The sequence below is a fragment of the Heterodontus francisci genome, unplaced genomic scaffold, assembly GCF_036365525.1.
Source record: "Heterodontus francisci isolate sHetFra1 unplaced genomic scaffold, sHetFra1.hap1 HAP1_SCAFFOLD_237, whole genome shotgun sequence".
Lineage (NCBI taxonomy): Eukaryota > Metazoa > Chordata > Chondrichthyes > Heterodontiformes > Heterodontidae > Heterodontus > Heterodontus francisci.
In genome coordinates, this window is record NW_027141318.1 from 1,998,106 (window position 1) to 2,018,967 (window position 20,862).

Genomic DNA, 20,862 nt, shown 5'->3' on the forward strand with positions numbered 1-20,862 from the left:
TGGAGGGACAGAGAGAGAGAGACAGAGAGAAAAGGAGAGATAGAATGAGAGAGAGGGAGTGTCAGGGAGGGCAATACAGATGGAGGGACAGAGAGAGAGAGACAGAGAGAGAGAGAGAGATAGAAGGAGAGTGAGGGAGTGTCAGGGAGGGAAAGGCAGAAGAAGGGACAGAGAGAGGCAGAGGCAGAGATCTAAGGAGAGAGTGGGATTGACAGGGAGGGAAAGGGAGATGGAGGGACAGAGAGGGAGACAGAGAGAGAAGCAGAGAGTGGGAGACACAGAGAGGGAAAGACAGATGGAGAGACAGAGAGAGAGAGAGGCAGAGATGGATGGAGAGAGAGGTCGAGAGAGAGGGGGAAAGACAGATGGAGGCACAGAGAGAGAGAAACAGAGAGAGAAGGAGAGACAGGGAGTGACATTGAGGAAAAGACAGATGGAGGGACAGAGAGAGAGACAGAGATAGAAGGAGAGAGAGGGAGTTTCAGGGAGGGAAAGACAGATGGAGGGAAAACAGAGAGAGAGAGGCAGAGATGTAAGGAGAGAGAGGGATTGACAGGGAGGGAAGGATAGATGGAGGGACAGAGAGAGAGACAGAGAGAGAAGCAGAGAGTGGGAGACACAGAGAGGGAAAGACAGATGGAGGGACAGTGAGAGAGAGAGGCAGAGATGGAAGGAGAGAGAGGTAGAGACAGAGGGGGAAAGGCAGATGGAGGGACAGAGAGAGAGAGACAGAGAAAGAAGGAGAGAAAGGGAGTGACAGGGAGGGAAAGACAGATGGAGGGACAGAGAGAGAGAGACAGAGATAGAAGGAGAGACAGGGAGTGACAGGGAGGGAAAGACAGATGGAGGGACAGAGAGAGAGACAAAGATAGGAGAGAGAGGGAGAGACAGAGAGGGAAAGACAGATGGAGGGACAGAGAGAGAGACAGAGAGAGAAGCAGAGAGTGGGAGACACAGAGAGGGAAAGACAGATGGAGAGACAGAGAGAGACAGAGAGAGATGGAGAGAGTGGGAGAGGCAGAACGGGAAAGACAGATGGAGAGACAGACAGACAGAGAGAGATGGAGAGAGAGGGAGAGACAGAGAGGGAAAGACAAATGGAGAGACAGACAGACAGACAGAGAGAGATGGAGAGAGTGGGAGAGACAGAGAGGGAAAGACAGATGGAGAGACAGAGAGAGAGACAGAGATCTCTCCCGATGTTTCTGTCTCCATACCTATCTCTGAAATGTTTGTGCACACAGCAGTGAAGGATTACATCAAATTAATTTCTCTTACATTCTCCCTTTCAATCGACCCCGCAATCTCTCTCTCTCCAACCTTGTCCCTCTCCACAACACTCTCTCTGTCTGCATATCTCATCCTCTCTCCCTCTGTCTCTCTCCTCGTGTCAGGGATAGCAGGAGGGAGAGACAGAGAGAGGATGTTGAAGGAACTGTACTCTGTTCCTAAGCTGTGCTGAACCTGCTCTGGGAGTGTTTGATGGGCTACATTAATCGCCCGTGTACAGTCCTGTATCAGGCTGTGAAGAAACACAGCTTGTTCAGTGTACAACGGGTCAAAGGGAACGATTCACTCCTGTCTGCTGCTGGGAAGAGAGACTGACCTTAACATCAAGGCAGCGATTGACCGAGTGTGACATCGAGGAGTCCGAGTAAAACTGAAGTCAGTGGGAATCTGCTGGTTGGACTCTTCCCGAGCACAAAGGAAGATGGTTTTGGTTGTTGGAGGTCAATCATCTCAGTCCCAGGACATCACTGCAGGAGTTCCTCAGGGTAATGTCCGAGGCTCAACCATCTTCAGCTGAGATCCCAGGAGAAAATACTGGAAATACTGAGCAGGTCAAGCAGCATCTGTGGAGAGAGAAACAGAGTTAGTGATTCAGCTCGATGCTTTCCACATTTCCAGCATCCACAGTATTTTGCCTCAGATAATGAAGCAATCCATAGCCACATGCACCAAGACCCGGACAACATTCAGGTTTGGGCCGACCAGTGGCAAGTAACATTCACGTCACACAAGTGCCAGGCAATGACCATCTGCAACAAGAGAGAATCCAACCACCTCCCCTTGGCATTCAAAGCATTATCCCATCACTGAATCACCCAGCATCAACATCCTGGGGAAACATTGACATCAAACTTAACAGAACGAAACACATCAATAGTTTCTTCACCCAGTGGCTGGTGGGTGTCTGGAACTCACTGCCTGAAAGGATTAGTATAAAATGGGTGGTTGATGGCCGGCACAGACTGGGTGGGCCGAAGGGCCTGTATAAGTGCTGTGTCTCTCGATGACTCTAAAGGATGGTAGAGGCAGAAACCCTCATCACATTTAAAACAATCTCTTGGATATTCACTTCTCTATATTTAAAATGGGTAAGGAATAACTCTCCTCGTCTGCACTGCCCCATCAAACAATCTCAGAGAAGGTACAGCACAGGTTAGATACAGAGTAAAGCTCCGTTAAAACATTCCCTGGAGTGTCGGATTAACCCGGGTCACTCACTGTGCCCGGCTCAGCCTCAAGACTCACCTGCCTCAGTCACTGAGACGCTCCTGTATCACTTGCCTTAACATAAGTGGATGCCGGGTTTGGGAGCAGGACAGGCACACGGGATTAGGACGACTGCTCATGTGGAGGATAAGCATCAGTAATCCCTCAGAGAATCAGAACAGACCAGCGAGACTCAGAAAAGGAAACTTGTGTTGAATTTGTGAGTCTTGCATTGTGGAATGCTTTAGTATTTGGTGAGAATGTTGAGCCAGTGACATTTTGCCCCAGTGGGATGAATAGACACTATATGACTTTATTACAACAGTAAGGTACCGTGTGTACTGTAAATATGGACTGAAATAACAATGTAACTGATCAATTTTCAGCTGAATACTATAACTACAGTTATACCTGTTATCCTGTTATATATGTGCTGCTATACCTGATATATGTGAGAATGTACATACGACACGATGGGATGAAGTCAAAGTGGCCACTGTTTATATTTTTAGACTATGCCCCAAGTTCCTGACTCTGCAGCCAAAGGGAATATTTACTCTCAGTCCACCCTATCAGTTTCCCTTATTATTTTGTAAACCTTCATCAAATCACCCAATAACCTTCCAGGAGAAAAATCTTTTCCTCAAATCCCCTCTAAACCTCCTGCCCCTTGCCTTCAATCTATGCCCCTGGTTATTGACCCCTCTGCTAAGGGAAAAAGTTTCTTCCTATCTAACCTATCAATGCCCCTCATAATTTTGTACACCTCAATCAGGTCCCCCCTCAGCCTTCTCTGCTCTAAGGAAAACAACTCCAGCCTTTTCAGTCTCTCTTCACAGCTGCAATGCTCCAGCCCAGGCAACATCCTGGTCAATCTCCTCTGCATCCTCTCCAGTGCAATCACATCCTTCCTATAGTGTGGTGCCCAGAACTGTACACAGTACTCCAGCTGTGGCCTAACCAGTGTTTTATACAGATCCATCATAACCTCCCTGTTCTTATATTCTATGCCTCAACTAATAAAGGCAAGTATCCCATATACCTTCCTAACCACCTTGTCTACTTGCGCTGCAGCCTTCAGTGATCTATGGACAAGTACACCAAGATCCCTCTGACGCTCGGTACTTCCTATGATCCTACCATTCATTGGATATTCCCTAGCCTTGTTAGTCCTTCCAAAATTCTATGTAACCTAACCTATGTATAATCTTTAATCTTGCAGTGCATGTGTAATGTTTAATTTCTGAAAGCCAGACAGAGTAAAGCTTAACGTACTCCAAAAATCTCCAGACTTTTGGCATTTATTACCTTATCGGGTCAAATCTGTCGTTAAGTTGGACTGAACTTGTGAATAATTCTTTTTAACTTGTTTTTCCGACAGTACTAGTGTAAATCGATTTGCAGCATCCCATCATATAATATACACTCCTGTCTATATTGTCTGAATACAGACATAAAATATCCACACATTTTGCTATTTATTCCGGGGCAGACAGGTGAAGTGTTTATTTTGTCTGTGATTTAACTCAACCCCCAATGATAACCAACATGGTGGGAGAGAGTGATAGACAGAGAGAGAGGAACAGAGGTAGAGTAACAGAGAGATAGGGAGAGATAGAAATGGAGAGAGAACAGAGAGATAGTGAGGGATAGAGACAGAAGCAGAGAGATAGAAAGTGCCAGGAGACCCTGAGACACTTTAGAAGCAGGGGGACGGGAAGACAGGCTGTGTGGGGACCCTGGGGTAACATTACAGATAGACAGGGTAGATGCAGGTAAGATGTTTCTCCTGGTTGAGGAGTCTAGAACCAGGGGACACAATTTCAATATAAGGGGGAAGCCACTTGGGACAGAGATGAGGAGAAATGTCATTACTCAGAGGGTTGTGAATCTTAGGAATTCTCTATCCCAGAGGGCTGTGGAAGCTCAGTCATTGAGTATGTTTAAAGCAGAGATTGACAGATTGCTGAATACCAATGTCATAAAGGGATATGAGGATAGTCTGGGAAAAACACATTGAAGTGGATGATCAGCCATGATCGTCTTGAATGGCGGAGCAGGTCGATGGGCTGAATGGCCTACTCTTGTTCATATATTCCAAAGCTGCCGAAATAGTTTCTCTCAAACGACCCCATCAGTTCCCCTTAATATCTCAACATCTTTGATCAAATCACCTTGAACCTCCTAAATTCCAGGGAATAAATCCCTAGTTTGTGTAATATCACCTTGTAATTTAACCCTTGGAGTCCAGTTACCATTCTGGTAAATCTACACTGCACTCAAATGGACACGGACCCCTCAAGTCTCTTTGAACCTCCAGTGTTTCTATCTTTACACCATTTATAAAGTACTCTGTTCTAGTCTTTTTTACTGACATGGAAATCTATCTACCACAGTTTTAACCATTCACTTCAGATATCTCTTTGCATTGTTCTGCTTCCAGCTACACTGCTTACAATGCTGCCTATTTTTGTGTCATTGGTAAACTTGGGTATGTTGCATTCTACCACATCATCTTAAATCGTTAATAAATACAGCAAAACTGAGACACACACGGGCTTTGCACTAGTAGACAGGAGTGAATCATTCCAACCTGGAGGTTTTTTAATTCCAGATTTATGCTTATTTTTAGAAAAAAGAGAATTCAAATTCACAACAGCCCAGTGTGGGATTTGAACTCCTACTTTTTCAATCATCAGCTCAGGCCTTCAAATTAAAACCCATAAAAAGAGATTCATTTTCCTCCTGCTGTTGTCTGACTGACTGAGGTTTTGTATATTGTTCCCTTCTCCTCTTCTTCCATGTGTTTGAAGTCTTTGAAGTTTGTCAGACATTGGTAAACTACTTCATGTGGTGTTCTGTAAATACCTTCAATTCTGTGTATCTGGAAGGGACAGACAGATGGAAAGACTGAAAGAGAGACAGAGATAGAAGGAGAGACGGGGAGTGACAGGGAGGGAAAGACAGATGGAAAGACTGAAAGAGAGACAGAGATAGAAGGAGAGACGGGGAGTGACAGGCAGGGAAAGACAGATGGAGAGACAGAGAGATATAGACAGAGATAGAAGGAGAGAGATGGAGTGACAGGGAGGGAAAGACAGATGTAGGGACAGAGTGAGAGACAGAGATAGAAGGAGAGAGATGGAGTGACAGGGAGGGAAAGACAGATGGAGGGACTGAGTGAGAGACAGAGAGAGGAGAGAGATGGAGTAACAGGGAGGGAAGGACAGATGGAGAGACAGAGAGTGAGAGACAGAGATAGAAGGAGAGAGAGGGAGTGACAGGGAGGGAAAGACAGATGGAAAGACTGAAAGAGAGACAGAGATAGAAGGAGAGACGGGGAGTGACAGGGAGGGAAAGACAGATGGAAAGATTGAAAGAGAGACAGAGATAGAAGGAGAGACGGGGAGTGACAGGCAGGGAAAGACAGATGGAGAGACAGAGAGATATAGACAGAGATAGAAGGAGAGAGAGGGAGTGTTTGGGAGGGAAAGACAGATGGAGGGACAGAGTGAGAGACAGAGAGAGAAGGAGAGAGAGGGAGAAACAGAGAGGGAAAGACAGATGGAGGGGCAGGGAGAGAGAGACAGAGAGAGAAGGAGAGAGAGGCAGTGACAGAGAGGGAAAGACAGATGGAGAGACAGAGAGAGAGAGACAGAGATAGAAGGAGAGAGCGGGAGTGTCTGGGAGGGAAAGAATGATGGAGGGACAGAGAGAGAGACAGAGAGAGAAGTAGAGAGAGGGGGAGTGACAGGGAGGGAAGACAGATGGAGGGACAGAGTGAGAGACAGAGAGAGAAGGAGAGAGAGGGAGAGACAGAGAGGGAAAGACAGATGGAGGGGCAGGGAGAGAGAGACAGAGAGAGAAGGAGAGAGAGGGAGTGACAGAGAGGGAAAGACAGATGGAGAGACAGAGAGAGAGAGACAGAGATAGAAGGAGAGAGCGGGAGAGACAGAGAGGGAAAGACAGATGTAGGGACGGAGAGAGAGACAGAGAGAGAGAGACAGAGAGAGAAGGAGAGAGATGGAGTTACAGGGAGGGAAAGACAGATGGAGAGACAGAGAGAGAGAGACAGAGAGAGAAGGAGAGAGAGGGAGAGACAGAGAGGGAAAGACAGATGGAGAGACAGGGAGAGAGACAGAGAGAGAAGGAGAGAGATGGAGTGACAGGGAAAGAAAGACAGATGGAGAGACAGAGAGAGAGAGAAAGAGATAGAAGGAGAGAGAGGGAGTGTCTGGGAGGGAAAGAATGAAGGAGGGACAGAGAGAGAGACAGAGAGAGAAGTGGAGAGAGGGGGAGTGACAGGGAGGGAAAGACAGATGGAGGGACAGAGTGAGAGACAGAGAGAGAAGGAGAGAGAGGGAAAGACAGAGAGGGAAAGACAGATGGAGGGGCAGGGAGAGAGAGACAGAGAGAGAAGGAGAGAGAGGGAGTGACAGAGAGGGAAAGACAGATGGAGAGACAGAGAGAGAGAGACAGAGATAGAAGGAGAGAGCGGGAGAGACAGAGAGGGAAAGACAGATGTAGGGACGGAGAGAGAGACAGAGAGAGAGAGACAGAGAGAGAAGGAGAGAGATGGAGTTACAGGGAGGGAAAGACAGATGGAGAGACAGAGAGAGAGAGACAGAGAGAGAAGGAGAGAGAGGGAGAGACAGAGAGGGAAAGACAGATGGAGAGACAGGGAGAGAGACAGAGAGAGAAGGAGAGAGATGGAGTGACAGGGAGGGAAAGACAGATGGAGAGACAGAGAGAGAGAAACAGAGATAGAAGGAGAGAGAGGGAGTGTCTGGGAGGGAAAGACTGATGGAGGGACAGAGAGAGAGACAGAGAGAGAAGTAGAGAGAGGGGGAGTGACAGGGAGGGAAAGACAGATGGAGGGACAGACTGAGAGACAGAGAGAGAAGGAGAGAGGGAGAGACAGAGAGGGAAAGACAGATGGAGAGACAGGGAGAGAGACAGAGATAGAAGGAGAGAGAGGGAGTGTCAGGGAGGGAAAGACAGATGGAGGGACAGAGAGAGAGAGAGAGGCAGAGACAGAGATAGAAGGAGAGAGTGGAGTGACATAGAGGGAAGGACAGATGGAGGGATTGAGAGAGAGACATAGAGAGAAGGAGAGAGAGGGAGAGACAGAGAGGGAAAGACAGATGGAGAGACAGAGAGAGAGAGGCAGAGATGGAAGGAGAGAGAGGGGGCGAAAGGGAGCGAAAGACAGATGGAGAGACAGAGAGCGAGAGACAGAGATAAAAGGAGAGAGAGGGAGAGACAGAGAGGGAAAGACAGATGGAGAGACAGGGAGAGAGACAGAGATAGAAGGAGAGAGAGGGAGTGTCAGGGATTGAAAGACAGATGGAGGGACAGAGAGAGAGAGAGAGACAGAGAGAGAAGGAGAGAGAGGGAATGACAGGGAGGGAAAGAATGATGGAGGGACAGAGTGAGAGACAGAGAGAGAAGGAGAGCGATGGAGTGACAGGGAGGGAAGGACAGATGGAGGGATAGAGAGAGAGACAGAGAAAGAAGGAGAGAGAGGGAGAGACAGGGAGGGAAAGGCAGTTGGAGAGACAGAGAGAGAGGCAGAGATGGAATGAGAGAGAGGGTGTGACTGGGAGGGAAAGACAGATGGAGGGACAGAGTGAGAGACAGAGAGAGAAGGAGAGAGAGGGAGTGTCAGGGAGGGAAAGACAGATGGAGGGATCGAGAGAGAGACAGAGAGAGTGACAGAGACAGAGATAGAAGGAGAGAGATGGAGTGACGGTGTGGAGGGGGGGAGACAAATGGAGGGACAGAGAGAGAGAGAGGCAGAGATGGAAGGAGAGAGAGGGAGTGATAGGGAGGGAAAGACAGATGGAGAGACAGAGAGAGAGAGAGAGATAGAAGGAGAGAGAGGGAGTGACAGAGTGGGAAAGACAGATGGAGGCACAGAGAGGGAGAGAGAGGGAGAGGCAGAGACAGAGAGAAGGAGAGAGAGGGAGATACAGAGAGGGAAAGACTGATGGAGAGACAGAGAGAGAAGGAGAGAGAGGGAGAGACAGAGAGGGAAAGTAAGATGGAGGGACAGAGAGAGAGACAGAGAGACAGGCAGAGAGAGAGATAGAAGGAGAAAGACGGAGAGAGAGAGAGGGAAAGACAGAAGGAGTGACAGAGAGAGAGACAGAGAGAGTGGCAGAGACAGAGATATTAGGAGAGAGAGGGAGTGTCAGGAAGGGAAAGACAGATGGAGGGACGGAGTGAGAGACAGAGACAGAAGGAGAGAGAGTGACTGAGAGGGAAGGATGGAAGGAGGGATAGAGAGATAGAGAGACAGGGACAGAGGGAGAGAGTGAGTGACAGAGAGGGAAATACAGATGGAGGGACAGAGAGAAAGACAGAGTGAGAGGCAGAGACAGAGATAGAAGGAGAGAGAGGGAGTGAGGGGTGGGTGAAGACAGATGGAGAGACAGAGAGAGAGAAGGAGAGACAGAGAGGGAAAGACAGATGGTGAGACAGAGAGAGAGAGGCAGAGTTGGAAGGAGAGAGAGGGAGTGACAGAGAGGGAAAGACAGATGGAGGACCGCGAGAGAGAGAGGCAGAGATACAGATAGAAGGAGAGAGAGAGAGTGTCAGGGAGGGAAAGACAGATGGAGGGACAGAGAGATGGAGAGACAGAGACAGAAGGAGAGAGAGGGAGTGACAGGGAGGTAAGGACAGATGGAGAGGCAGAGAGATAGAGAGACAGAGATAGAAGGAGAGAGAGGGTGTGACAGGGAGGGAAAGACAGATGGAGAGACAGAGAGAGAGACAGAGAGAGTGGCAGAGACAGAGATAGAAGCAGAGAGAGGGAGTGACAGGGAGGGAAAGACAGATGGAGAGACAGAGATCTCTGCTGATGTTTCTGTCTCCATACCTACTTCTTAAATGTTTGTGAAGGATTACATCAAATTAATTTCTCTTACATTCTCCCTTTCAATCGACCCTGCATTCTCTGTCTCTCCAACCTTGTCTCTCTCCACAGCACTCTCTCTGTCTGTATATCTAACCCTCTCTCCCTCTGTCTCTCTCCTAGTGTCAGAGATAGCAGGAGGGAGAGACAGATAGAGAATGTTGAAGGAACTGTACTCTGTTCCTAAGCTGTGCTGAAGCTGCTCTGGGAGTGTTTGATGGGCTACATTAATCGGCCGTGTACAGTCCTGTATCAGGCTGTGAAGAAACACAGCTTGTTCAGTGTACAACGGGTCAAAGGGAATGATTCACTCCTGTCTGCTACTGGGAAGAGAGACTGACCTTAACATCAAGGCAGCGTTTGACCGAGTGTGACATCGAGGAGCCCGAGTAAAACTGAAGTCAGTGGGAATCCGCTGGTTGGACTCATACCGAGCACAAAGGAAGATGGTTGTGGTTGTTGGAGGTCAATCATCTCAGTCCCAGGACATCACTGCAGGAGTTCCTCAGGTTAGTGTCCTCGGCCCATCCATCTTCAGCTGCTTCCTCAATGACCTGCCCTCCATCGTAAGGTCAGAAGTAGGGATGTTCACTGTTGATTGCACAGTGTTCAGTTCCATTCACACCTCCTCAGATAATGAAATCCCAGCAGGAAGTGCTGGAAATACTGAGCAGGTCAGGCAGCATCTGTGGAGAGAGAAACAGAGTTAGTGATTCAGCTCGATGCTTTCCAGATTTCCAGCATCCACAGTATTTTGCCTCAGATAATGAAGCAATCCAGAGCCACATGCACCAAGACCCAGACAACATTCAGGTTTGGGCCGACCAGTGACAAGTAACATTCACGTCACACAAGTGCCAGACAATGACCATCTGCAACAAGAGAGAATCCAATCACCTCCCCTTGGCATTCAAAGCATTATCCCATCACTGAATCACCCAACGTCAACATCCTGGGGAAACATTGACATCAAACTTAACTGAACGAAACACGTCAATAGTTTCTTCACCATCTCTCTGGGACAGAGAGACACAGATAAAGAATGTGAGTAAGCCTTGACAGAACCTCAGTTAATTGTTCCAACCATTGTTAATGATAGAAATCAAGGATTATATTAGAGCAAAGGAAGAGGCAGAGAATGTAAGCCTCTTTATAACTATATCCTTTAGTTTAGATTGCCTCTCCTCCTTCTTCCTACCTGTGGAGGTGGGAGATGTGGGCATGGTTCTTAATGAATTCTCTGTGTCCGTCTTTATAAAAGAGTGGGAACGATACAGAGATTGTAGTTAAAGAGGAGGAGTGTGAAATATTGGATGGGATAAACAGAGTGAGAGGGGAAATATGAAGGTGTTTGGCAGCTTTGAAAGTGGATAAATGGTCAGGCCTGGATGCATTGGAACCAGTTCAGAGAAGGTTCACTCGGCTGATTCCTGGGATGAAGGGGTTATCTTTGAGGAATGGTGGAACAGGTTGGGCCTATACTCATTGGAGTTTAGAAGAATGAGAGGTGATCTTATTGAAACATACAAGATTCTGAGGGGACTTTACAGGGCGGATGCTGGGAGGATGTTCCCCTTGTGGGGAAGTCTAGATCTAGGGGACAGGTACACTGTGGGGTTTGATACAGAGTAAAGCTGCCTCTGTATATGCCTCTCTTTCTCCTCCTCCATCCAGATGGAGAGAGTAACAGTGAGAAAGAACAGGGATAGATATGGAGAATAAGAGAGAGAGGGAAGGATTGCAATGGGGAGAGAGTACCAGAGAGAAAGAGGAAGAGATTGGGATGGAGAGTGTTGGTCAATGTTCCTGCAAATCTGCATGCAGCAGCCTCAAAGGTCCCACGCAGATCCTGTTCCACAATAAATAGCACACGTCTTCAAAGATTCTTCAAAGATTTCAAGGGAGAGCTCACGTTAAAAAAACTGGGCACGCACAACATCTAAATTTTCACGGGAACATTGGAGCCAACTGCGGAATACATTTTCTTACCAGCCTGCATAAGGAAGTGCAACCTCTGCAGATGCGGTGAAACCAAAAGCAGCTGACTTCAAATGGCAAACTGATGCATGTGGAGCTTTACAAAGGGTCTGAGAGAGGAGAGAGAAACAGACATAGACACACACAGACACAGAAACACACACACACACAGAAACACACACACAGAAACACACACACACACAGAAACACACACACACAGAAACACACACACAGAAACACACACACACAGAAACACACACACACAGAAACACACACACAGAAACACACACACACAGAAACACACACACACAGAAACACACACACAGAAACACACACAGAAACACACACACACACACAGAAACAGAGTGACTCAGGGACAGAGCGCGAAAGAAGAATATTTCAATTTTCAAAAGGAATTTGATGAGATCAACCTTCGATTTAAAAATGACAATTGATTTTGCATCAATGTTTGCGTGCAGAAGACACGTTCCAAACTACTACCACCTTTAGCCTGGAGTGGCGGATTTTTACTCAGAGGGTTGTGAATCTTTGGAATTCTCTACCCCAGTGGACTGTGGAAACTCAGTCTGGGAAAAAGGCATTGAAGTGGATGATCAGCCAGGATCGTATTGAATGGCGGAGCAGGCTCGATGGGCTGAATGGCCTACTCCTGTTCCTATGTTCCCAAGCTGCTGAAATAGTTTCTCCCAAACTACCCCATCAGTTCCCCTTAATATCTCAACAACTTTGAACAAATTACCTTGATCCTCCTAAATTCCAGGCAATAAATCCCTAGTTTGTGTAATATCACCTCGTAATTTAACCCTTGGAGTCCAGTTATCATTCTGGTAAATCTACACTGCACTCAAATGGACATGGACCCCCCAAAGTCTCTTTCAACCTCCAGTATTTCTAGCTTTACACCATTTATAAAGTAGAGAAAGAAAATGTTGCCGAGGAGATTACTGAGATACAGCCTACTAGGCTAGATGGGATTGAGATTCACAAGGAGGAGGTGTTAGCAATTTTGGAAAGAGTGAAAATAGATAAGTCCCCTGGGCCAGATGGGATTTATCCTAGGATTCTCTGGGAAGCCAGGGAGGAGATTGCAGAGCCGTTGTGGTTGATCTTTAAGTCGTCATTGTCGACAGGAGTAGTGCCGGAGGACTGGAGGATAGCAAATGTTGTCCCCTTGTTCAAGAAGGGGAGTAGAGACAGCCCTGGTAATTATAGACCTGTGAGCCTTACTTCGGTTGTGGGTAAAATGTTGGAAAAGGTTATAAGAGACAGGATTTATAATCATCTTGAAAAGAATAAGTTCATTTGCGATAGTCAGCACGGTTTTGTGAAAGGTAGGTCGTGCCTCACAAACCTTATTGAGTTTTTCGAGAAGGTGACCAAACAGGTGGATGAGGGTAAAGCCGTGGATGTGGTGTATATGGATTTCAGTAAGGCGTTTGATAAGGTTCCCCACGGTAGGCTATTGCAGAAAATACGCAAGTATGGGGTTGAAGGTGATTTAGAGCTTTGGATCAGAAATTGGCTAGCTGAAAGAAGACAGAGGGTGGTGGTTGATGGCAAATGTTCATCCTGGAGTTTAGTTACTAGTGGTGTACCGCAAGGTTCTGTTTTGGGGCCACTGCTGTTTGTCATTTTTATAAACGACCTGGATGAGGGTGTAGAAGGGTGGGTTAGTAAATTTGCGGATGACACGAAGGTCGGTGGAGTTGTGGATAGTGTCGAAGGGTGTTGTAGGGTACAGAGGGACATTGATAGGCTGCAGAGCTGGGCTGAGAGATGGCAAATGGAGTTTAATGCGGAGAAGTGTGAGGTGATTCACTTTGGAAGGAGTAACAGCAATGCAGAGTACTGGGCTAATGGGAAGATTCTTGGTAGTGTAGATGAGCAGAGAGATCTTGGTATCCAGGTACATAAATCCCTGAAAGTTGCTACCCAGGTTAATAGGGCTGTTAAGAAGGCATATGGTGTGTTAGCCTTTATTAGTAGGGGGATCGAGTTTCAGAGCCACGGGGTCATGATGCAGCTGTACAAAACTCTGGTGAGGCCGCACCTGGAGTATTGCGTGCAGTTCTGGTCACCGCATTATAGGAAGGATGTCGAAGCTTTGGAAAGGGTGCAGAGGAGATTTACTAGGATGTTGCCTGGTATGGAAGGAAGGTCTTACGAGGAAAGGCTGAGGGACTTGGGGTTGTTTTCGTTAGAGAGAAGGAGGAGGAGAGGTGACTTAATAGAGACATACAAGATAATCAGAGGGTTAGATAGGGTGGATAGTGAGAGTCTTTTTCCTCGGATGAGGATGGCAAACACGAGGGGACATAGCTTTAAGTTGAGGGGTGAAAGATATAGGACAGATGTCAGAGGTAGTTTCTTTACGCAGAGAGTAGTAGGGGCGTGGAACGCCCTGCCTGCAACAGTAGTAGACTCGCCAACTTTAAGGGCATTGAAGTGGTCATTGGATAGACATATGGATGTAAATGGAATAGTGTAGGTCAGATGATCGGCGCAACATCGAGGGCCGAAGGGCCTGTACTGCGCTGTAATATTCTAATTCTAATTCTAATTCTAATACTCTGTTCTAGTCTTTTTTTGCTGACATGGAAATCTAACTGCCACAGTTTTGCCCATCTCTTTAAGATATTAATATCTCTTTGCAATGTTCTGCTTCCAGCTACACTGCTTACAATGCTGCCTATTTTTGTGTCATTGGTAAACTTGGGTATGTTGCATTCTACCACATCATCTTAAATCGTTAATAAATACAGCAAAACTGAGACACACACGGGCTTTGCACTAGTAGACAGGAGTGAATCATTCCAACCTAGAGGCTTTTTAACTCCAGATTTATGTTTTTTTAAAGAAAAAATAGAATTCAAATTCACAACAGCCCAGTGTGGGATTTGAACTCCTACTTTTTCAATCATCAGCTCAGGCCTTCAAATTAAAACCCATAAAAAGAGATTCATTTTCCTCCTGCTGTTGTCTGACTGACTGAGGTTTTGTATATTGTTCCCTTCTCCTCTTCTTCCATGTGTTTGAAGTCTTTGAAGTTTGTCAGACATTGGTAAACTACTTCATGTGGTGTTCTGTAAATACCTTCAATTCTGTGTATCTGGAAGGGACACAATTCAAATTCTCACCTTATTGCATCAACTAAAACCTGCAGGTCCATTCAAACAACTCTATTTCCTGTCTCTGCAAAGATAACTCACACTTCCACAATGCAGGAATGTCTGAATGGAAACAGCTTTTGACACATTTCCCAACACGTTTGCTAACACTTTTCAGGATGAAGCTAAATTCAACTCACAGATTCCAAGCCCCAAATTGAATCTTTTAGATGTAAAAAGTGACACAATTGAAATCCCAGATCTCTCTGTCCCTGCACCCATTTTAACATTGTACCATTTAGTTTATATCGCTTCTCCTCAGCTTTCCTTCCAAAATGCATCATTTTACATTTCTCAGCATTGAAGTTAACCTGCTATGTGTCTGACCATTTCACCAGACTGCCTCTATCCTCCTGAAGTCTACTCCTATTCCCTTCACTGTTTATTACATTGCAAATGGCACAATGTTGAAGTTATGCCCTGTTTACCCCAGTCTAAGTCATTCATATATCAATAAGATCAGTGGTCCTAATCAAAACCCCTGGGGAATACCACAATTTACACTGTGTACAGTGGGTACAAAAGCCGAGAGGGTGCGCTGAACATTTATAAAGCTCTGGTCAGGTAACAGAGAGGGAGAGACTGGGATTCAGAGGGTAACGGAGAGGGAGAGACTGGGACTCAGAGGGTAAGAGAGAGGGAGAGACTGGGATTCAGAGGGTAACGGAGAGGGAGAGACTGGGACTCAGAGGGTAAGAGAGAGGGAGAGACTGGGATTCAGAGGGTGACGGAGAGGGAGAGACTGGGACTCAGAGGGTAAATGAGAGGGAGAGACTGGGACTCAGAGGGTAAGAGAGAGCGAGAGACTGGGATTCAGAGGGTAACAGAGAGGGAGAGACTGGAATTCAGAGGGTAACAGAGAGGGAGAGACTGGGATTCAGAGGGTAACAGAGAGGGAGAGTCTGGGATTCAGATGGTAACAGAGAGGGAGAGACTGGGATTCAGAGGGTAACAGAGAGGGAGAGACTGAGATTCAGAGGGTAACAGAGAGGGAGAGACTGGAATTCAGAGGGTAACAGAGAGGGAGAGACTGAGATTCAGAGGGTAACAGAGGGTAAAATCGAGTTGGCGAGGGCAACATAGAAATTTTAAGGCACTGAAAGCGGCCACTTCACCCATTCTCTCTGTGCCAGCCGAAAAACGATCAACCTATTCTCATCCCACCTTCCAGCATTTGGTCCGAGCACTGCAGCTTACCGCACTTGAGGTGCCGATCCAGACTCCTTCTGAATGAGTTGAGGGTCTCTGCCTCAACTACCCTTTCAGGCAGTGAGTTCCAGACCATCACGACCCTCTGGGTGAAAAAGATTTTCCTCAACTCCCCTCTAATTTTTCTCCCAATCACTTTAAATCTATGCCCCCTCGTCACTGACCTTTCTGCTATGGTTCTCTGCCCTTCACCTCCACTCTATCCAGGACCCTCAACATTTTGTACATTTCAATCAGATCTCCCCTCAGCCTTCTCTTTTCCAAGGACAACAACCCCTGCCTGTCCTCACAGCTACAATTCTCCAGTCCTGGCAACATCCTAGAAAATGGGAGAGAGACAAAGTCCCGTGTTCATAACACATGGATAAAGAGGTTAATCATCTGAGCTGTAACTCTGAGATAGAGACAGAGAGAGAGAGGGAGGGAGAGAGGGAGAAAGAGAGAGAGAGAGAGGGAGGGAGAGAGGGAGGGAGAGAGGGAGGGAGAGAGGGAGGGAGAGAGGGAGGGAGAGAGGGAGGGAGAGATGGTGTGGAGTCGACACAAACTCAGACGTGGACAGAGGCAGCGAAAGAGAGAGAGCGAGTGACAGAGAGAGAGAGAGAGAGAGGCAGAGAGAGAGAGAGGCAGAGAGAGAGAGAGAGGCAGACAGAAAGATAGAGAGAGACAGAGAGAGAGGGAGTGATGGTGTGAGGGAGGCACAAATTGAGACGTGGACAGAGGTAGAGAGAGAGAGAGGGAGAGATAGAGCGAGAGAGAGAAAAAGACAGAGAGGGAGAGATAGAGAGAGAGAGAGGGGGGAAAGTCAGATAGCGAGGGACAGAGGCAGTGTGAGAGAGGCAGAGTGAGAGAGTCAGATTAGAAGGGAGCAAATGTAACCCCACTATTTACAAAAGGAAGGAGGGAGAAAATAGGGAACTAAAGACCTGTTCGTCTAACATCAGTCATAGGGAAAATGGTCGAAGCTATAATAAAGGATGTGATAACAGGACACTTAAAGAGAGATTGCGGGGGGGGGGGGTGGGGGGGAAGAGAGAAATGGGGGGAGAGAGAAATGGGGGGGGAGAGAGAGGGGGGAGAGTGCGTGAGTGAGACGGAGCAAAGGAGAGAGATACTAGGTTAGGTGGGACAATAAGCTGTGAGGAGAACACAAATAGACTACAAAGAGAGATGGTTTGGGATAGACAGCGATAAATGTCCCAGTGTTGTGGTAACATAAAATGGCCACTGAAAATGAACCTAAAATGGCTGACTGATGTGTGTGGATTTCCACAGATGAGAGGAGAGAGAGAGAGACAGACAGACAGACAGAAAGAGAGACAAAGAGGGAGACAGAGACCAAGACACAGAGCGTGATCGCAGGATATTGGGCGTAGGACAGAGGAAGAGGAGGAGGCCATTTGGCCCCTCAACCCTGTTCTGTCATTCAATGAGCTCATGGCTGATGTGTGATCTAACTCCATGTACCTATCTTTGCCCCTTAATACCTTTGGTTAACAAAAATCTATCAAACTCAGATTTAAAAATTAACAAGTGTCTCAGCATCAATTGCTGTTTGTGGAAGAGAGTTCCAAAGTGATACCACACCTGGTGTGTTGAAGTGTTTCTTCATTTCACTCCTGAAAGGTTTTTAGACTAGGTTTATATTTTTAGACTATGCCCCCATGTTCTAGACTCTGCAGCCAGTGGGAATTGTTACTCTCTGTCTACCCCATCAGTTTCCCTTATTATCTTGAAAACAATCATCAAATCACACCTGAGCCTTCAAAATTCCAGGGATACAGAGTAAATCTCCAGCTACACTGTCCCATTAAATATTCCCAAGCCAAGCACAATGTTGGGTTTGACACAGAGTAAATTTCCCTCGACACTGTCCCATCCAACAGTCCCAGGACAGTAACATCATGGGGTGGATACAGAGTGAATCTCACTCTACACTGTCCGAAACAGACAGAGAGAGAGAGAGAATGAGAGAAATAGAGAGAGAAACAGACAGACAGGGTGTCTGAGAGTGAAAGAAGGATATTTAACATCAGACATAGGAAGATGAGGAGGCAATTTAACCCCTCGACCCTGTTCCAGCATTCAGTGAGATCAGGGCTGATCTGTGATCTAACTAACACCATATATCCCACCTTTGCCCTTTATCTCTTAATACCTTTGGTTAACAAGAATCTATCAATCACAGGTTTAAAAATTAACCAATAAGCCAGCATGAAATTTCCGCAAACAATATCATGAGGGTGTGATGGTTCCCACAGTGGAATAGCTGGCTGAATATTTATAATGGAGGCTATTCCTTCTGGATCATCAAAAGTGTCCGCCTGGGCCCCAACTTCATCTGCATTCCTCCCTCTCCCGATGTTCGTTTTCTCTCCATACCTATCTCAAATATGTTTGTGTACACAGCAGTGAAGGATTAAATCAAGTTAATATATCTTACATTATCCTCTTCATCCAACTCAACATTCTCTCTCTCTCTCCAAGTTTGTCCCTCTCTACGCCTTCATATCTAACCCTCCGTCCCTCTGTCTCTCTCCCAGTGTCAGTGATAGCAGAGAGAGAGACAGAGATAGAAGGAGAGGGAGGGAGTGACAGAGAGGGAAAGACAGATGGAGGGGCAGAGTGAGAGAAAGAGAGAGGAGAGAGATGGAGTGACAGTGAGGGAAGGACAGATGGAGAGACAGAGAGAGAGAGACAGAGATAGAAATAGAAAGACAGAGAGGGAGTGACAGAGATAGAAGGAGAGGGAGGGAGTGACAGAGAGGGAAAGACAGATGGAGGGACAGAGTGAGAGACAGAGAGAGGAGAGAGATGGAGTGACAGTGAGGGAAGGACAGATGGAGAGACAGAGAGAGAGAGACAGAGATAGAAATAGAAAGACAGAGAGGGAGTGACAGAGATAGAAGGAGAGGGAGGGAGTGACAGAGAGGGAAAGACAGATGGAGGGACAGAGTGAGAGACAGAGAGAGGAGAGAGATGGAGTGACAGTGAAGGAAGGACAGATGGAGGGATAGAGAGAGAGAGAGACAGAGATAGAAGGAGAGAGATGGAGTGATGGGGGTGGGTGGGAAGACAGATGGAGAGACCAAGAGAGAGACAGAGAGAGATGGAGAGAGATGGAGTGACAGGAAGGGAAGGACCGATGGACAGGTGGAGGGATGGAGAGAGAGAGAGACAGAGACAGAAGGAGAGAGAGGGAGAGACAGAGAGGGAAAGACAGATGGAGGGACAGAGAGAGAGACAGAGAGAGAGACAGAGAGAGAGAGAGAAGGAGAGATTGGGAGAGACAGAGAGGGAAAGGCAGTTGGAGAGACAGAGAGAAAGAGAGAGGGGCAGAGATGGAAGGAGAGAGGGGGAGTGACAAGGAGGGAAAGACAGATGGAAAGACAGAGAGGGAGAGACAGTGATAGAAGGAGAGAGAGGGAGAGACAGAGAGGCAAAGACAGATGGAGGGACAGAGAGAGAGACAGAGAGAGAGGCAGAGAGAGAGAGAGAAGGAGTGTTTGGGAGAGACAGAGAGGGAAAGGCATTTGGAGAGACAGAGAGAGAAGGAGAGAGAGGGACTGTCAGGGAGGGAAGGACGGATGGACAGCTGGAGGGATTGAGAGAGAGAGACAGAGATAGAAGGAGAGAGAGGGAGAGACAGAGAGGGAAAGGCAGATGGAGGGACAGAGAGAGAGACTGATAGGCAGAGAACGAGAGAGAAGGAGAGATTGGGAGAGACAGAGAGGGAAAGGCAGATGGAGGGACAGAGAGAGAGAGACAGAGAGATGGAGGGAGAGTGAGGGAGTGACAGGGAGGGAAAGACAGATGGAAAGACAGAGGGAGAGAGACAGTGAAAGAAGTAGAGAGAGGGTGAGACAGATAGGGAAAGACAGATGGAGAGACAGCGAGAGAGGCAGAGATGGAAGTAGCGAGAGGGAGTGATGGGGAGGGAAAGACAGATGGAGAGACAGATGGAGAGACAGTGGTGGAAGGAGAGAGAGGGAGTGACAGAGATTGAAGGAGAGAGAGGGAGTGACTGGGAGGGAAAGAGAGATGGAGAGATAGAGAGAGAGAGACAGAGAGGGAAAGACAGATGGAGGGACACAGAGAGAGACAGAGACAGAGAGAAAAGGAGAGGTTGGGAGAGACAGAGAGGGAAAGGCAGTTGGAGACAGAGAGAGAGCGAGGGGCAGAGATGGAAGGACAGAGAGGAAGTGACAGGGAGGGAATGACAGATGGAAAGACAGAGAGAGGGAGACAGTGGTAGAAGGAGAGAGAGGGAGAGACAGAGAGGGAAAGACAGATGGAGAGACAGAGAGAGGTGCAGAGATGGAAGGAGACAGAGGGAGAGACAGGGAGGGAAAGACAGATGGATGGACAGAGAGAGAGACAGAGAGAGAAGGAGAGAGAGGGAGTGTCAGGCAGGGAAGGATGGATGGACAGATGGAGGGATTGACAGAGAGAGAAAGAGATGGAAGGAGAGAGAGGGAGAGACAGAGAGGGAAAGACAGATGGAGGGACAGAGAGAGAGGCAGAGACAGAGAGAGAAGGAAAGATTGGGAGAGGCAGAGAGGGAAAGGCAGATGGAGGGACAGAGAGAGAGAGAGAGAGAGGCAGAGATGGAAGGAGAATGAGGGAGTGACAGGGAGGGAAAGACAGATGGAAAGACAGAGGGAGAGAGACAGTGAAAGAAGGAGAGAGAGGGAGAGACAGAGAGGGAAAGACAGATGGAGAGACAGCGAGAGAGGCAGAGATGGAAGTACAGAGAGGGAGTGATGGGGAGGGAAAGACAGATGGAGAGACAGTGATAGAAGGAGAGAGAGGGAGAGACAGAGATTGAAGGAGAGAGAGGGAGTGACTGGGAGGGAAAGAGAGATGGAGAGATAGAGAGAGAGAGACAGAGAGGGAAAGACAGATGGAGGGACAGAGAGAGAGACAGAGAGAGAGGCAGAGACAGAGACAGAAGGAGAGATTGGGAGAGACAGAGAGGGAAAGGCAGTTGGAGACAGAGAGAGAGAGAGGGGCAGAGATGGAAGGAGAGAGAGGGAGTGACAGGGAGGGAAAGACAGATGGAGAGACAGAGAGAGGTGC